Here is a 15011-nt window from a genome sequence, read left to right as displayed (position 1 = left end):
GCTATAGACAACAACAACGTAACATACAGTCCGTCCTCCCATATCTCCCGGGGGAAACAACACCCCCAGCATAACAGTGGTGCCCCTAAGACCATACAACTAGAGCGACACACAAAACCCCAGAACATTACAATAATTCACCCACGGAACAATGTGTTGGGTACAAGGGTTCCGCACGGACAATTATGTTTGTTACTTTTCTGTCTGCAAATGAGTTCCTGTTAGCTGGCAAGTAAACAGTGTTGATGTTGAAGTTGATGTTGAATAAACCTTTAGCAAGATTTTATTTTGCAAACGACATTTTGTGTTGTGGTTTTTAGTCCACGACATGCATGAATAATTTCGTCACATTAGTGTCACATGATCTCCATTAATGTGACGTCTCGTCTAGTTTTCGTCAAGGGAAAAAGCTTCGTTGACGACCAATTTTAGTCATCATTTTCGTTGACTAAATTAACACTGGTAGCAATTATAGTCAAGACCTCTGATTTGCACGGCCAAGGGAGAAAGCTTGGCCAGTTTTCAATTTTCGACAGAAGAAAATATGTTGCTCCATAGACATACAGGTCAAATGGACAACATATCTGGCGTTATGGCTCAGGAGGTAGAGTAGTCTCCTGGTTCTAATCCGGCTCCTCCTGGCAGCGTGTCGAAGTGTCCTTAATTGAGCAAGACACTTAAACCCTAAGTGCTGCCGATGAGCAGGGTGGCACCTTGCATGGTTGCCTCGTCTGTGTTAGCCTCTTTCGGTACTGTAGTCATGCCAACATCGTTGGACGAGCTAAAGCTCTCGTGATTCTACAGTCCCTTATACGATCATTGGTAAAACCGACAATTAAGTCTGAAGACCTGGTCGCGTGTAGTCTTTTACCAACGGAGTTGCAGTTTTCCGCGATCTGATTGGCCACTGACGTTTCTCTCAGCGTCAATCGCGTGACGCCTAGTTCTATCACTGGTTAAGCTTGGCGACTCTTTCGAAGTTGGTTATGGTTAGAGTTTGTCTTAGAGCAGAGCGATAGACAACCAGCCCTGATTCCAAACTCTAACCTTAACCAACTTTGAAAGAGTCGCCAAGCTTAACCGTGATAGAACGGCATTAGCTAGCTAGCAGGCTGTTAGAGGCAGAAATAGGCGTAACGCGATTTGGCGCAGAGAGAAACGTCAGTAGCCAATCAGATCGCGGAACCCGAACGCGGAACTGCAACTCTGTTGGTAAAAGACTACACGCGACCTGGTCGGCAACAAAACTCTCGTCGTACAAGTGTCGCAGAGAATTTTCAAAGGTACTCACAGTTGCACAAGGGTTTCGGACAGACAGACGCTAGGGTTTGAAAGCTCGGCATTGCTAATAAACATTTTAAATAATTTTTATAAACTTGTCAACTTCAGCTAAAACTGTTTTCCTTCAAAATAGCTGCCTGTCTTCTGCATTTGTGACATGGGTGGTGCGCCCAGAAATCACAGCGCTCCCTATCGGCCCCTGCTGGTCTGATGCTAAGCACAAGCGATTTCTTGCCGACCAGGGGCGGGATCCACAAAGAATGGATTGCACGGTGCTAATTGCACCCTTACTTACAATTCATTATGAATTGAAAATGGGGACCCTGATGTAAACAAGACGAAAGTCTTTCTCTGGTCTGCATCCCCTTAACAATTGTGTGTATTGAGCCGTACGTGTATTGTACCCATTCTGCAATCTGTTAATACAATTTTAAATCAATCAATTGAACCTGCACAGTGATTGACTGATTGAACATTTTATTAACAGATTGCAGAATGGGTACAATACAGTACGGCTCAATACACACAATTGTTAAGGGGATGCAGACCAGAGAAAGACTTTCGTCTTCTTTACATCAGGGTCCCCCATTTTCAATTCATAATGAATTGTAAGTAAGGGTGCAATTAGCACCGTGCAATCCATTCTTTGTGGATCCTGCCCCAGGTCTTCAGACTTAATTCTGGGTTTTTCCAATGATCTTATAAGGGACTGTAGACTCACAAGAGCTTTAGCTCATCCAATGATGTTGGTGTGACTACAGTACCGAAAGCGGCTACGTTGGTGTATGAATGAATGGGTGAATGTGAGGTATAAATTGATAAAAGCGCTGTATGAATGCAGTCCATTTACCATTCATCATCTCAAGGAAAAGCACTGTTCTCTGGTCACCTGTGAAGCACAGTGTGGGACCCCTGCCTTATGCAGTGATTTCCCCATTGGAGCAATGAAAAAAATACTTTGGCCTGAGGAAGAAATCGTTATATTTTCTTCACTTACAATAGATCACACCACTAGACACACAGAGGCGCAACACACACACACACACACACACACACACACACACACACACACACACACACACACACACACACACACACACAGTTGCTCAGTAATGATGAACACCTACTGCCCATAACAAATCCATTCCTGACATTAAATATGACGGTCAAAGGCTCAGCTTCAAAGGAAATGCATAGGTGGTCATTTCAACACACACACAAACATGCACATGCATAAACAAACTGTTAAAGTTATGTGATGTATACAATTGCATGTAACTGTCTAACTGTTTCCACAAGAGGGCGCTATAGGCGGAGCTATTGACGCTGGCGCCAGGTAAGAGGGTATTTAAGGGATTGTTCCCTCCCTCTCTGTCTCTTCCCACCTACCTCCCACAGAGATAAGGTCTCATGTACTATATACCAATGTGATAATAAACTACGCTGATTAAAGGCTGAAGTGAGAGGACCTTGTCGTCATGATAAGTTATTGTCGCCCCATAGCCAACATCTGTCAACACAAACACCTAGACACACACACACACACACACACCTGGACGGACACACACACGCATGCACACACCTGGACACACATACATATAACATTAGGAATTGAAAATGGGGGATCCTGATGTAAACAAGACGAAAGTCTTTCTCTGGTCTGCATCCCCTTAACAATTGTTTGTATTGAGCCGTACTGCATTGTACCCATTCTGCAATCTGTTAATAAGTTTTGAATCAATCAATCAATCAACACACAAACACACACACACACACACACACACACACACACACACACACACACACACACACACACACACACACACACACACACACACACACACACAAACAGGACACACACACTCCTTTCAGATGCCCATATACATCCATGTCTGCCCCCAGAAGCCCCAGTGAGAACTACTTATGTTGCAGTCAATGCAAACTACTTTGAAATCGATGATATGAACCGGCAATGTGTATTGATGTCTTTACTTTGTAAAAGGAATCAATACACAAGAAAACTTGGTGAAAGGGTGTAATTTCAGGACAGAACAAATGGGTTCTTCCTATGCTGTATGTCTGTGGTCCTGACAGTATTGTCTTCCTTGTGATTCATCCTGACAGCCGGCTCATCAGTCTCTGAAGGATGTTGTCGATCGGTAGAGTCCGTTCTCAGCACAACCCCTGTTCTTTGCACAGTACTGGATACCCACAGCTCTGACTAGTTAGCCACTAGGGGTGTAAAGGTACATGTATCCGTACCGAACCGAACCGTTTCAGTGTGTACCGTACGGCTGTGTAGTGTACCGAACAAATACAACGGTATGTTAACCACTAACGACCGCCCACTGGGGGCTGTTTTTTTCACAATCTAATATAATTATTATTATTATAAAAATTTTTTACAAGTCGATTATTCATTTCAATATAGAATATTCGTTGACAGCCCTACAAGTACAATTAGTTACTGCACACTACATCACCCCTGAGTGGAACATGGAAAGCCAAACTTTCCCCCACTGTACCAAAAACCCGTACCGAACCTTCAAAACCGAGGTACCATGGTTTTTGTGTACCGTTACACCCCTATTAGCCACACAACGAATGTCAAGTCAATGGGGCCCTGCTCCAGGCTCCACAAGGGCCTGTACAGACTGGAGCGCGGCCCCCCGTTGACTAGTCAGAGCTGTGGGTATCCAGTACTGTGCAAAGAACACGGATTGTGCTGAGAACGGACTCTAGCCGGAGCTGCAGTTAGTAGTAATTTGTTTGTAATGTGGCTCTTTCAGAAATATTTTGGTCAATGTGTGACCGGAGTCTGAGAGCTTACACACAAATATGTTTTTCGCTATAAACCGCAGAAGATTTGCTACGTTTTTGCACCTACCATCCATCACACTGCCCGGTGTTTTGGAGCTTCAAAGACGGAGACTTTAGAAGACGCCACCGACCCCGTCTTCATGAGCAGAAGTTGGGGTTGTGACGAGTGACAGACAGAAACTTGTGAAAACACTGACGCAAACACCCAAAACAGTGCAGTGCAGCGCTGAGAAGGGCAATAAAAAATGTGCATACCTTTCTGCTAATTTGTCCGAAACAGCCCACAAAAGAGCCATGGAGCCATCGGCTATGCATAATGTTGGTATAAGCATAATGTTATTCCCAGGGGGCTATCCGGAGCTATCTGGCTGCAAGCTAGCCTATCTTAGCACAAATTAATGGAAGAGGATACGGACCACTAGCCCAACATAAAACTCCGGAAGAAGTGTTTTTGGCTAACAGTTAGGCTAGCTTGTCCGTGTCCACTTCAATTAATTTGTGCCAAGCTAGGCTACTGAACGCACAGAGAGGACATTTGTATTTATTTTCTTGTCTGACTCTGGAGAAGATGGTAAGCATTTTCCATAATGTTGGCGTGTTCCTTTAAAGGGGAACTATCTTATAAATGGCCTTTTTGAGTGTTTAGCATTGTTTCCTAGCTATGTGAACTTATATTAATATGATCTATGTCTCTAATTCTCATATTGGCGCATTCTTCCAATTCTCCTCTCACAATATTCACCCTCACTGAACTGAGTCATTTGAAAATGTGATGATTTGTGATGTCAGAAAGACACCGCTGCATGTTAATGGTTAGTGTGGCATCAGGTACAAGATGAGCTGCTCACAGTGGTTGCAGCCCAGGCTCAAAATGGCTCGAGATCTTGAGGTAGAAAAATGCTGTTTTTGAGGACTTGATTAGAAATACAAAACAATGAATAAAAAAAATTTATATATTACAGAGGTGTTCCATAGACTCACAGGAATTGTGTAAAAGTGCCCAAATAGTGTAAGAAATAGTAAAATAGTTCCCCTTTAAGGGCTGGTGTGTTTGTATGTGCTTCGATGGGGCGGGGGTGTAGGAATATCTGCAGGCTGGTTGTGGTGGGCCGGTCTGGGTCAAAAAGTCCAGGGCAATTTTTTTGTCCCAGTCTTTCCCTGACTCCACGTCTAATTTAAAGAAGCATTTGCCCTTAATTACAAGTCATGTTATTGATATTTTTTGTGTGTGGCATTTTCATATTTGGCATTGAGGTCATCTAGAAGTAAAAGCCACAGATCAGATGCAACTGAGTGTTCACTCGGTGCACGTCAGTGCTCGATCGCTATGTGAATTGTTCCATGACGCAGAGTGACTCGCTGATGTGTCACAGACACCCGACAGATATCTAGCATTTTTTATATCTGGACCCTGTCGAGGACAAGCAATGAGCTACATTTTAATCACTCCAACCTAAAGACCCCCTAAATTAAGACTCCAACCTAAAGACCCCCTCCCTAAATTCCACCAACATGTATCTTGCCCCACAAGACGAGACAAAACACTAGACCAGTGTTTCTCAACTGGTGGGTCGAGACCCAAAAGTGGGTCGCAGGGCCATTTTGAGTGGGTCGCGGATGTGTGTGTACAATTTTTTTTTAAATTAAAAATTACCAAAAAAAGGAATCGTTTTAAATATTTTTTTGTGCACTACCTATCTTTGTGAAGGGGGCTTCTCAGCTCTGGTCCAGCTGAAGACAAATCAGATCTACAGATTGGACATTGAGCACAACCTCAGAGTTGCTTTGTCTACCATCACCCCAGACTTTGAGACTCTTGTCAGGACCAAACAACATCCCCAGTTATCCCATTAGTTCCCTGGGATGTTAAGCTAAGAAGTTTACTTATATAAGCATATATTATTTATTATTATTATTTCATTTCATTGTGTTTTTAGCCCCAGTTCATTCATGTTTTTAACAGTGCATGAAAGATTGTGTATTACTGCAAAAAAGAATTAGAAATATATCAGAGTGGTTAAAAAAATATTGGGTCGCGACTTAATGACTAAGGAAAATGTTGAGTCCCGAGGCTAGACCAGAGAACCACTGCACTAGACCATGTTTACTCCAACATAACAGATGCATACAAAGCTGTTCTCCTCCTACACCTGGAACAATTTGACCACCTCTCTTTGTTCCTTCTACCCCACTCATGTGAAGCCCTCAGTTAGAACAGTAAAATTATGGCCTGAGGGGGCAGCACTGGTTAGCACTGGTTTCAACACACAGACTGGATGGAGTATGTTTGCCACCCAGTCCACCCTGGACTCCCACACAAATATTGATTCCTACACCTCCTCCGTTGTGGACTACATCAACTCCAACATCGACAGTGTCTCCACTCTCAAACAGATTACTACATTCCCCAATCAGATGCCGTGGATGAACAGAGAGGTCCGTATACTGCTAATAATGACATGTGACACCACTTTAAAATCTGGTGACACACAGATTTACTGTTCAGCCAGGGCTAACCTGAATAGGGAATCAAGCGGGCCAAGCACAGCCACAAGCTCAGGGTTGAAGAGCACTTCAACAACAACTCACCCCGACGCATGTGGCAGGGCATTCATCACAGACTGTGAACCCACCAACAACTCTCCCGCAACCACTGACCCCTCCCTCTCCCTGAGCTCAATAGCTTGTATGCCTGCTTTGACAGGGACAACCAGCAGGCGCCCATCAAGGCTGCTCTCCCTGCTAACCACCAACCCCTCACTCTCTCCCCCACTGACGTGTGTACCGCACACAGAGCAGGACTGATGTACGTAAGGCATATCAACGGGACGGAAGCTGAGTGTGTCTCCAGCTTCAAATTCCTGGGAGTCATCATGGCTGCTTTTTTTTTTTTCTTTTTTTGCTTTTATCCAAAGCGCTTTACACATTTTACCCATTCACTCACACATTCACTCACCCATTCACACACCGACGGCGTAGGCAACCATGCAAGGTGCCAACCTGCTCATCGGGAGCAATTAGGGGTTAAGTGTCTTGCTCAAGGACACATCAACACGCTGCCCGGGAGGAGCAGGAATCGAACCGGGAACCTCCGGATTGCCAGACGACTGCTCTACCTCCCAAGCCACTGTCGCCGCCTCATCTCTGAGGACCTCTCTTGGACCCTCAACACCTTGTGACTGGTCAAGAAGGCTCATCAGTGTCTCTTCTTCCTGAAGAGAATGAGGAAAGCCCGCCTGTCTCCTTAGATTCTGGTGAACTTTTACTGGTGCGCCATAGAAAGCATTATTCACCAACTGCATCACAGTCTGGTATGGCAACTGCACTGCATCACACCGGAAAGCACTGCAGAGGGTGGTGAAAACACCTCACCAGTACATCATTCCCTGTCTGAGTAAGGCATGGAGCATTGTCAAGGACAACTCTCATCCCAATCACAGCTTGTCTGCCCTCCTCCCCTCTGGGAACCTCTGCTCCTCAGACTCACAAACAGCTTCTTTCCCCCAGCTGTCATCATTTCCCTGAACTCTGTACCACAATGACGACCCCCCCCCCTCACTTAACTACCTACCTCAAACTAGTCTACCCAGTCTATCTCTGTATGATAGCATGTACAATAGTGTTGCGCTGCGTTAACGCAATACTAGTATTGCGCGATAATATAATTGACGCAGTTAATCTAAAAAACAAAAACAAAAAAAACAAAAAACTAATTTTAATTTGTTTCTTTTTTTACCTTTATTTACCCAGGGTAGGTTCGCTGAACACAGATGCTCTTTTTCAGGAACGCCCTGCTTCACATTCACACAGTTCCATTCACACCTGGGAGCTGCCCAGTACAACCACAGTTGACACCATTGGCCACTGAGCAACTCCACTGGAGCAGTTGATTTGCATTGGCAGGGTTTGGCCCTGTCTGGCACCCAACGGGAGAAATATTATAGGCACTATAAGTAGACACCGCTACATAAAACAAGCTGGTCTGCCTGAGTGACTGGTGGAAGAAGGAGAAATAGAGATTGGACTGATTGAGTCAATGTCACATAGTTCAAGTTTGAAATGCTTCTTTCGGTTTTGCTCCTGAGAGTGTGCTAGATACTGTACTGTACTGGTAATATTATTTATTTGTGTTAACTTCTGAATAAAACAACTTATGTACTTACACAAGTACATCTTATTGAACATTATTTTGATATTTCATTACCAATTATCATAGCAAAAGCTTTTTCAAACAGTCTGTAATGCATTTTGGAAACGGGAGATGGGCTCATGGTGTAATGGGCCACCTGGCCTGAGAAACATAAGGAGGAAAGAAAAAGTAAGGAATTACTTCTGGTCATTATTTGGGTAGAACACACATATTTTGAATGCCTGCGGCAGATTTTTTTTTTTAGCAATTTTAATCTAGATTAAATCCAGGATTGCAGATAGATTAATCTAGATTAAAAAAATTAATCTATACCCACCTCTAATATATATATATATAATGTCTGAATATACCTCCATATAATCATTCTATATACCTACGTATACACCCGCATATAACCCATAACTCCGTATGATAGCATGTACAATAATGCTGTATAAAACTGCATAGATATATTTATTCTTACCATATATATTTTATATTTATCCACATCTGTCTGTAAATATCTGCATATAACCCTTGTCACATATATGTATATGCTATATCTATATCTGTACATATCCCTGGTCCACCATATTACTAGTTACAACCTGCATTCATCACATAGTTTGTGACGCTGAACCCCCTTTTCGCCGAATCAAGTGAACACCAATGTATATATTTTGCTACCTGGAAATACACTGGATCCAATCGGAGTGCATGTTCGATAATGCTGACTTTGGTTAAACAAGTTGTTGACGGAGGAGTGGAGTTTATCAGCGTCACCCTCTGGCAGGCGCCCTGCGGTACCGCAGACAGACAGCCATGCTGGGGTCCACGGGATCTCCATCACTGTCCACACCGGTGCAGCTTAGCCAGCTAAGCTGTCCTTATCCCACTTGACTTATTGGACCACTCTCGAAATACAAGAACCAGACCCTCCTGTCCTTGAGGGCAGAAGTAATTACTTTTTTTTTTGTCAGTGCATCCCATTACTTCATTTGTTCAGGAGCAGCAGCGTGCCCAGAACTGTTCAAGGAAGATAGACTTTCCACATCAGGGCTGTGTCTTTCTTTTTTTGTGTTAGCCCGCACCAGAAATTATGCTATTACATGCTGGCTGATAGGATATGTCAGTCAAGGCACTGGGGAGGTTTTGCTGACTAAAGTACAAGCTGACAGAGATAGAACAGGCAAGTCCTGCTCCTATGAAGAGTAGTCAACGTTCTGTGATTCTGTGACTCGCTGCATTCAGGGCATTCTCAAAGTTCTGAACGTCCTATTTTGATGGACGGCGTGACGTACTGATCTTTTTTTTTTATCCACTTTTTCTCCCCATTTAATTTTTTTTTTCTCCCATCCCAATTTCGTATTTCCAATTCTCCCCTCCCCTGTCTTGAACGCTGCTAGACTACGCCTCCCACTGGTCGGCTGCAGTGAGGACCAAGCCTTGCATCCCCTCCGGTACACGAGGAGGCAGCTGTCGCATCTTTTCACCAGACAGCGCGATCTCTCAGTGGCGAGGAGTAACGCGTGGGAGGCTCACGCTGCCCCCGATACTTCCCGATTCTGCTGTACAGGCGCACCAACCGACCTGTAGGAGTCGCTGTCCACAGCGTCCAATCCCCACCCACCGGCTTACCCACCCTCTAACACTGCCAATTGTGTTAGTATGGCGGCCGGCCAAGCCGGTAGCAACGCCGAGAGCTGGGCTCGATACCAGCATCTCCTGAGTTAGTGGCGAGCGCCTTGCCCACTGCGCCACTCAGCCGCCTACGTACTGATCTGAAAACGTTGATGTAAAACTAAAGCGATAGCTCCTACATACTGATGTTTTGAAATGTAATGCCGGCGGTTGACATTTAGCTCCAAAGTATTTAAAACAGGTTGTACTAAACCTAACCTTTTCTACCCCTTAACTTAACCTAACCCTAACCACCGCGTCTCCCTTGCCTACCCTCAACCTGACTGTAACCAGGAAACCACCAGGCCTCCTGACGTCGTTTTGATTCTAAAAACATCAAAAAAGTGTAGATGAAAATAACATGTCTGCATTCCTCATCTGCTGAGGTCAATTGTACCTCTATAGCTATTAGACAGTGGTTCTCAAACTCTTTCATGTCAAGGACAGCCAAATTGATGGGTAATTAGGCCACAGACCCCCATATGATGAGATTTCTGTCCCAGGGACACCCAACTGAGAAGATTATTGATGTTGGATGTGGATATCCAGAATTCTATTAGTGTCTATTCTGTTGGAGGGGAGATAAGACAGGAGAGAGTTGAAACCTATGATTTAGAATATTATGGTTATTCTAGCATCTCAATGAATGAAGTGAGTGAATTAAATATCAATCTATTTTCCATTTTGCTGGGAATTTCCCCTGGACCCCACTTTGAGAACCAATACACCAGGGCTCTTTATTCCCAGATCAAAGTAAAGAGTTGTCTGTTCAAAATTCTACTTAAAGGAACACGCCAACGTCTTCTCCAGAGAGAGACGAGAAGATAGATACCAGTTTCCTCTCTGTGCGTTCAGTAGAAAGCTATCTGGCTGCACGTTAGCCTAGCTTAGCACAATGAATGGAAGCGGACACGTATCCGCTTCAAGGCCCTCGACCTAGCATACCGTGCGGCAAAGGGAACCGCTCCCGCCTACCTCCGGTCAATGGTCTCTAACTACACACCCTCAAGACCCCTACGCTCTGCATCTTCTGGCCGCCTCAGACCTACTCCTATCCAAGCTCCCGGAGGGTCATCAAAGAGAAGCCGCCTATTCTCAGTCCTTGCCCCACAATGGTGGAATGAACTACCCACCCCAGTTAGGACAGCCGAATCACGTCCAATCTTTCACAGTCGACTAAAGACGCACTTCTTCAACCATTATCTGAAATGATAATAAAAAAAAATTAAAAATTAAAAAAAAAGATAAATCTAACCCTAACTAACCATACTGTCATGCACTTGTCCTAATAAACTAACCTACACTGTAACACGCAACACTTTGATGAACATTGTTACTCAGCTGATAGAGTTGTACCCTTCTTGCTGTCTTGTCGTACAGAACTTGTAAGTCGCTTTGGATAAAAGCGTCAGCTAAATGACTAAATGTAAATGTAAAATGTAAATGTACGGGTAGCCTAGTCCAACTAACACCTCTCCCGAAGGCTACCCGTACATGTCCGCTTCCATTCATTGTGCTAAGCTAGGCTAACATGCAGCCAGATAGCTTTCTACTGAACACACAGAGGGGAAACTGGTATCTATCTTCTTGTTTCTCTCTCTGGAGAAGACGATAAGCGAATTCCTGCAAATGTTGGCGTATTCTTTTAAAGCTGCAGTAGGTAACTTCAGAGGAAATGAGCAAGAGTGAGTTTACCTGCCCAGCAGAAATAGAACAAGCTCTTCATAATTTTTCAAGCCCATGCACGCGCGACAAAGGTTTTCCACAGATTCCTAGAGGCACAAGCTGCTTTAGGCTAAATAAAATAATAATAATACAAAATGTATATTTTTCCAGCCTCTGAGCGGCATGAGGAACCTGATGGTGGTCTTGGTTTTCCGATGCACCCCCCGGGAACACCATCTGGCAGGAACATCTGATAGATGGCTGGATGGATGGATAGAATAGATGGATGGCTGGATGGATGGATGGCTGGATGGATGGATGGATGGATGGATGGATGGATGGATGGATGGATGGATGGATGGATGGATGGATGGATGGATGGATGGATGGATGGATGGATGGATGGATGGATGGATGGATGGATGGATGGATGGAGGATGGATGGATGGATGGATGGATACTTTATTCATCCCCTTGGGGAAATTCAGGGTATCTCACATAGCTCACACAATAGACATATACAGACAAGGACAGTTTCTCAGTCAGTCGTTCACAATTATGTCTGCATCATGAATTAAAAAGTAAGCACATGATAAGTACATCATATCTACCAATAATAATAAAAACGTGATAAGATAAAAAAAAAAAGCAGGTGTATAAGACAGGTGTATGAAAACAGGTGTGGGGAACAGGAAACAAACAACCAACAGCCACAGGTCAAAGGTCAGGATCGCCAGCACTAGACTGAGCTGTTGTATAGTCTGATGGTTATCGATGCAGGGAGCTTTTGTTTTTGACCCGCCAAGTGGTCATGTTCCTCGCTCTATTTCTGCAGAGCAAGTAAACTCACTCTTGCTCATTTCTCTGAAGTTTGATTTGACCTTGATCCACTGGCCTCTAAAGGTTAAAAGGTTGGCTCTAATTACATCATATTGAAGATGGTTCGCTTAAAATGTGAAAATGCATTATCTTCGTGGACTCATGCCATGTTTTGGATGCAGTTCTTCCCCTTCAAAGTTCTCTAAATTGGAAATACTCAAATAAAGTACCCAGGGGCGGACTTAGCTCATTTGGCGCCCTAGGCGAGATTCACCACTACTTTTTTTTGTAATTTTTTTTTTTTTTGTAGTTTTTTTTTTTTATGGCTTTTGCCTCTTCATAGTTCTCTAACGTTAGTCTGTCTTTCCTCAACGCTCAATTCTATAAACACTTGACCGATACCCATCAATGCACAGCGCTCTAGCATGTTCTGACTGTGATCACCTAAAGCTGAGGCTCAGACCGACCGACCGTTTTAGATTTTTGGCTCATTTTCCCTTATGTTAGAATTTTTTTTATGTAAAAATAATGGTTGCAGATATAGAGGGGGGCGCCAAAACTGCACAGAGAAAAAAAATAAAAAATAAAAAATAAAAAAAATAAAAATGTTTTTTTTTTTTTTTTTTTTTTTGGCGCCCCCCTCTGGGTGGCGCTCTAGGCGACCGCCTATATCGCCTGTAGGAAGGTCCGCCCATGAAAGTACCTCAAACTTGAGTATAACTACATACTAGTTACATTCCACCACTGCTCACAAACATCCTGAAATGATTAAAATCACTTCTGGGCCGTTATAGCCGTGTGTGTACTGTTTAGTGTGTAATGGTGATACTAGTTGAATGGACCGAAGGACATGGTGCTATTTCAAGTTCAAGTTTGTTTTTATTTGTCAGAACAAAATACAGAATACTTTATAATGAAATGCTTGTTTCTCATGAGCCCCTGAGAGTGTGCTACATACAGTAACAAGAAAGTAAGTTAAAAAAAATAAGAAGTAAAAAGTAGGTAAAGTCAATATACATATATATACAATACAGAGTAAAATGAGTAACAGTGAGGTAGAATGCAGAGGTACAAAACTTGGGGTAGGGTGCAAATGAGGTATGCATGTGGTGCAAATCATAATAGATAAATATAAAGTGTGTTAAAGTGTCTAAAGTAAATAAAGTGAGTGGTAAGGTGAGTGTTTGTTTAAAGTGAGTGTGTACATGTGGATGTGTGTGCAGTGTGTGTAGATGATGGGTTGTTACATAGTGTCATTGTCATTGAGCATCCTGATGGCCTGGGGATAGAAGCTCCTTCTGAGTCTCTCTGTACTGGCCATGGGACTCTGGTAGCGCTTGCCTGACCGCAGGAGTTCAAAGAGGCAGCTGTTTGGGTGACTAGAGTCTTTGATTATTCTCTTAGCCATGGCCCTGCAACGCTTGTTATAAACGTCCTGGAGAGTGGGAAGCCCCCCTCCAATTGTGCGCTCGGCTGAACGGGCCACTCTCCGTAGTCTGCTGCGGTCTTGTGCGGTGCTATTCGCAAACCAGGAGATGATGTTACCAGTCAGGATGCTCTCTATTGTGCACAAGTAGAAGTTCTTGAGGATGGGGCGCTCCAGTAGCACACCACATAGCGCGATGAGTCGCGAAGCGGTCGTCCCGGGTTCGTTTCCCAGACCCGGCGACCATTTGCCGCATGTCTTCCCTACCTCTCCTCCCGTTCTCCCTCTCTCCCTCTATCGGTCCTGCGTGGCCAGAAAAAGTTGGAAATGCTATAAATAAAAGTAAAAAAAATTAAAATAAAATAAGTTCTTGAGGATCTTCTGACTCATTTTGAACTTCCCTAGGCACCTAAGGAAGTAGAGGCGTTGCCGTGCCTTCTTCACTACACTGTCAATGTGTGTGGTCCATGTCAAGTCCTCGGATATGTGGACTCCGAGGTACTTAAAACTAGGGATGTTCGATATTGGCTTTTTTACCGATATCCGATATACCGATATTGTCCAACTTTTAATTTCCGATACCGATATCAACCGATACGGATATATGCAGGGTTTTCCCCCCCAAAAAACGGAATAATTTCAGGTAATTAACATTACATATCTCTTGTCGTGGAATTAACACAACATTATGCATACTTTTGACAATAAATAAAATAAGAATTTGTTCTTACTTGCTTGCCTGGGTAAATAAAGGTTAAATAAATGTAAAAAAAATATATATGTATATATTTTTTTAACCGATACCGATAATTTGCGATATTACATTTTAATGCCAATATCGGCCGATAATATCAGACATCTCTAGTTAAAACGGCTCACTCTCTCGACCGGTGCCCTGTCGATGCTGAGGGGGCTGTAGTCCCTGGCCCCAGACCTCCTAAAGTCCACAATCTTGTCCACAATATTGTATGTAGACGATGGGCCCATGGTTTTATTTCAGGCATGTTAAATGTGTCATATAATTGAGACATTTCTCACAGTAACTGCACCGATTTGATGAAAAAAAATATATTTAATTTGTCCTTTATTTATACAGGTAAATGAGACCGATATCTCTTTTTCATGAGCGACCTGTTCACAATAGACATATATAAAATACAAATTGGACAAACTACAGTAGTAGCTCAGACA

General features: G+C 43.5%; 1 protein-coding gene across 1 annotated transcript in view; it reads left to right on the top strand.

Annotated features, from left to right (window-relative positions):
- doc2b (double C2-like domains, beta) overlaps positions 1 to 15011 on the top strand; it is a gene marked incomplete at both ends in the record, with an annotated part of 242205 nt that overhangs the window by 210966 nt on the left and 16228 nt on the right. The window lies entirely within an intron of this gene.

Source organism: Notolepis coatsorum (assembly GCF_963971535.1).
Source record: "Notolepis coatsorum genome assembly, chromosome: 8".
Taxonomy (NCBI): Eukaryota; Metazoa; Chordata; class Actinopteri; order Aulopiformes; family Paralepididae; genus Notolepis; species Notolepis coatsorum.
This window is presented reverse-complemented; position numbering and strand designations above follow the sequence as displayed.